Source organism: Temnothorax longispinosus, unplaced genomic scaffold, assembly GCF_030848805.1.
Source record: "Temnothorax longispinosus isolate EJ_2023e unplaced genomic scaffold, Tlon_JGU_v1 HiC_scaffold_209, whole genome shotgun sequence".
Lineage (NCBI taxonomy): Eukaryota > Metazoa > Arthropoda > Insecta > Hymenoptera > Formicidae > Temnothorax > Temnothorax longispinosus.
In genome coordinates this window covers 1-3,570 of record NW_027270024.1, presented here as the reverse complement: position 1 = coordinate 3,570, position 3,570 = coordinate 1, and the positions used below count along the sequence as shown (strand labels likewise).

Here is a 3,570-nt window from a genome sequence, read left to right as displayed (position 1 = left end):
CCAATGTATGCTTCTGTTTCTCACTTGTGGAAAGTGTTTTACTGTAAAAATTATAGATTTGTTTGAAGTAACAAAACGTCATTTTTTTTTAAGAACCTTATTATTTCATACAATTTTCATATAGATCCTAATGTTCATGTCTTTTACAATAAATAAGTACTATATGTATCTCAGGTCTATATTCCACTTCTTAGCAAGAACTATTCTTACAAATTATCTGCCAATCTTCGATTATTTTAATATGTGAGATAATTTTTCGTTTTTTTTTTTGTTTTTAAGACTAATAATAAACCAACAAACGCTAAAATTAACCAACAATCATCAGCAAACGATTACGCATCGATTAGGCTTTTTTGAAATTAAAAATAAAATTTTCCGGCTAACTTAATGCTAATTTTTCTTTTTAATTTAAAAAAAAATTAAGAACCAACAAACGTTGTAATTAGGCCAACAATCACCAACAAACGACCAACAAACGATAAAAAAATATGAAAATTAATAAAGTCGAAGTTGACCGGCTAAGTTACCGGAGCTACCATTGAACTGCTCACGCGGACGCACGGTAGAGAGACATATGCTAAGACTGCGGCGTTGCCGCGTCTGTGCGGCGTTGCCGCGTGCTCCCCGCTTTAGCAATACGGCCTGAAAATGCTTTCTGGCCGTCCGTAGCAGAAGGCAGTAACGTACCAAGGCTAACAAGCACCCGCTTTAGATGAATTTTGTGTTTTGCTGATGTATTTAGAAAATCCACAATAAACTAGAATGATTTATCAAAATAATTTTATATCAGCGGTGCACACTCTCTAATTTCTTCGAGTGAAATTCCACTCGAAAAAATGAGTATTCACCGAATCACTCAACTTGGAATGACTTTTCATTCATATGGAGTGAATTCTTTTACTTTCTTCGACTCTGTGTCGTGAAGTGAATTCTTTTACTCTGTGTCGTGGAGTGAATTTCACTCTGCGTCCTTAAGTGAATATTTTCAATCATAAAAAGAGTGAATCTGATATGTTCCACACCACGTTGGAAAGAAAGCGCCAGGAAAAAAAGAAGATCGCTCGTAGCAACTCGTTCAGTGGAGTCACTACTCGCTTGTCACCGACCACGACCGTTGCTTCTCGTCAATCGATCATCTCGTCTTCGTGTCGACATTTTAGATAAATTATTGTATTATCTAGAATAATGTCGTTTCTTCCACAGGTAAGTGCTAATGACCCTTGCACAATGCCAGGCAATGGGCATAGGAACAGTAAATAATCAAAATTTCGTTAATATAACCTAATTAATTCTAACGCTATGATTAGTTGGCAACAGGCAATAGACACAGAATTTTCAACGTGACGGATTTTTATGTCTATTGCCTGTATCACCGTTCATTCTTATTGATACAAGATTTCTGATTTCTGTTCCTATTGCTTGTTACCTGGCATTGTGCAAGACCTAACCTAACCTCCCGCGGACGTGCTTTTCGCGCCTTTTTCATAACGGGAGCGGGCGCGCCGTGTATAAGAATTTACGTATATTCAGTTTATTTATTAAACGTCATTACGCGACATAAAATCTTGGTTGCAGTTATATATCGCTTCTATTTAAATAATGAAATTTTTGTTAGGAAACTCTCAATAGCAAGGAAGATTTGTCACAGTTTTTATTGAGCAATGGTATCTCAGAAGATGCTGTCAATATTCTAAAAGGTAAGATTTAGGCTACGGTCAACGTGACGCTAAAAATGCTTCGAAGCATTCCTCTTCTCTTTTCTTTCAATGAAGAAAGAAAGAGAAGAAGAACGCTCCAAAGCATTTGTAGCGTCACGTTGACCGGAGCCTTAGTACAATTTATTATATTATTACAGATCCAGAGAGAATTCATAGCCGAATTTCCAGATAATGATACATTTTTGGCAAATTTGTAAGCTTCTATGTACCGAGAATTTTGCAGTATTCTTCCTTAAACGCACCAAATTTACTGCATTCGGTGAATGACATTGAAGGTAATAAAATAAATTAAAAAATTTACAGAATACTTTGTCTGAATACATATCTTAATAAACTTTTTTTATAGATAATTTGAAAGCTTTGATTTTGCTACCGCATCTACTGCCATCTCCTAATTACACCAAACGAAAAAGAAATGTAAGTATATTGTGTGTATATGTGTTGCGTGCGTGTGTGTGTGTGTGTTGCGTGTATGTGTACGTATATTTTAATATATTTATTGCAACAGAAGTTATTGCACACATATGTATATTTTAGGACAAAAAGACAGCACAAGTAAAAAACAAGGACAGCCAATGTATCTCAGTGGGATATTCAAATGTATGTGCTAAAATAACAATCCCGCATAACAGTTTACTAATTTTTAAGAATGTAAGTATCTAATCGAAAGTATATTATTTCACTCATTAAGCTATTTTCATTCAATAATCATTGAGGTTTAATAATATATATTTGCACTTTAGGCACAAGATAATTTATTTTTAAATGAGTGCTCACAAGTTGATAAGGCATCTAATAAAGGAACGTGCAACCTTATTTAATATGTAGTATGACTACAGAAGAAAGAAAAGGAATTTTTTACATAAAGGCAGATGATCATCTGATCGAAATTGGCAACAATGGCTTACAAGCTTTCGATATTCTCTTAAAATTACACTATTGTTTTGACATACAGTTCTCTGCAGATTTGGCTAATTTTTATGATTTTATCACTGGTTGTGTGCTACATTTAGTAGAACCAAAAGCGTGTTGTAGAGCATTTGATGTGACACTTAAAAATTTATCGTTAAACACCAGCGTTGCATTACATGAGTAAGTAAATGAAATACATTAAGGGTTTACAAAAGTACTAATGAAAAGCTAACACTGATTGTATTATAATATTTACAAATGTATCCACGTTTTAAGGATTACAAGCGAATTAGTAAGATAGTATTTTATTTTTCTTTTTAAATATTTTATATAAAAGTTTTTTTTCTTTATTATTAATATTATATTTAGTACTTTTGTGTTTGTTTAAATAAATACATTATATACTTTATATATAAATAATTCAATATAATGTTTTTTTCTTAACTTGTGCAATTATTTGTCTAACCTATTTCTTTAATATACCTCTCACATAGTTTTACCATCTCCAGTTGATTTATATAACCAACCGATTATTCCATTGGGATTAATCAATCGCATTTGTCGTTAAAGCAAAATTAACAAATGCGATTGATCAATTTCAATGGAATCGACCGGTTAAATTAACTGGAGTTGGTGAAACCGGCCCTAAGAATAAATATTTGACTTCAACTGTAGTGATTGTTCACTCGTAACAATAGAGTGAAAGCTTCACTTTAAGAAAAGGTGAAAAATTCACTCTGATTGAGTGAATTATTTTATCTATAATGGAGTTAAACATTTACTCCAAACGAGTGAAACAATCACTTTACGGTTGGAGTCAAATATTCACCCTTATAAAAAGTGCAATGTCACTCCATTTCGCGCGGCAGTATTGTGACTATCGACCCGAGTGAATTTTAACTCCTTTTGAGTTAAATGTCACTCGAAGAAATTTAGAGAG

General features: G+C 33.1%; 1 long non-coding RNA gene across 1 annotated transcript; it reads left to right on the top strand.

The window, feature by feature from the left end:
- The first annotated feature begins 1,100 nt into the window (after window positions 1-1,100).
- Window positions 1,101-3,564, top strand: LOC139823895 (uncharacterized). The gene is made up of 6 exons (XR_011734930.1): window positions 1,101-1,203; window positions 1,616-1,697; window positions 1,856-1,993; window positions 2,065-2,135; window positions 2,256-2,369; window positions 2,462-3,564. It is a non-coding gene; the product is annotated as an uncharacterized lncRNA (long non-coding RNA).
- The last annotated feature ends 6 nt before the right edge of the window (window positions 3,565-3,570 follow it).